The sequence below is a fragment of the Muntiacus reevesi genome, chromosome 2, assembly GCF_963930625.1.
Source record: "Muntiacus reevesi chromosome 2, mMunRee1.1, whole genome shotgun sequence".
Taxonomy (NCBI): Eukaryota; Metazoa; Chordata; class Mammalia; order Artiodactyla; family Cervidae; genus Muntiacus; species Muntiacus reevesi.
The window spans coordinates 165,748,904-165,749,198 of record NC_089250.1 but is presented as its reverse complement, the minus strand read 5'-3'; positions in this window follow the sequence as shown (position 1 = coordinate 165,749,198).

The window sequence follows — 295 nt, the reverse complement described above, 5'->3', positions numbered from 1 at the left end:
GATTAACTATGTGAAAGGTGTCTTTCGGGAACTAAGGTTCAATTTTCTACTCAACTGATACTCAGATCTCTTGATAACCTGATATTCAACACATTCTTGAAATCAACAGAAACCTTTTAGTAAATTGTATTTTTGGATTTCCCCTGAAACCAGCCTGATCAATTAAAAGAAAAAAAGTATGGAGATGAGTTTTCATGCCTTTTAAAAAAACTGTATGAAGTCAACTAAGAACGGCCAGGATGAGTCAAGTGAGGCAAGACCCTGCCGGGTGTTGAGACATACATTAAAACAATGG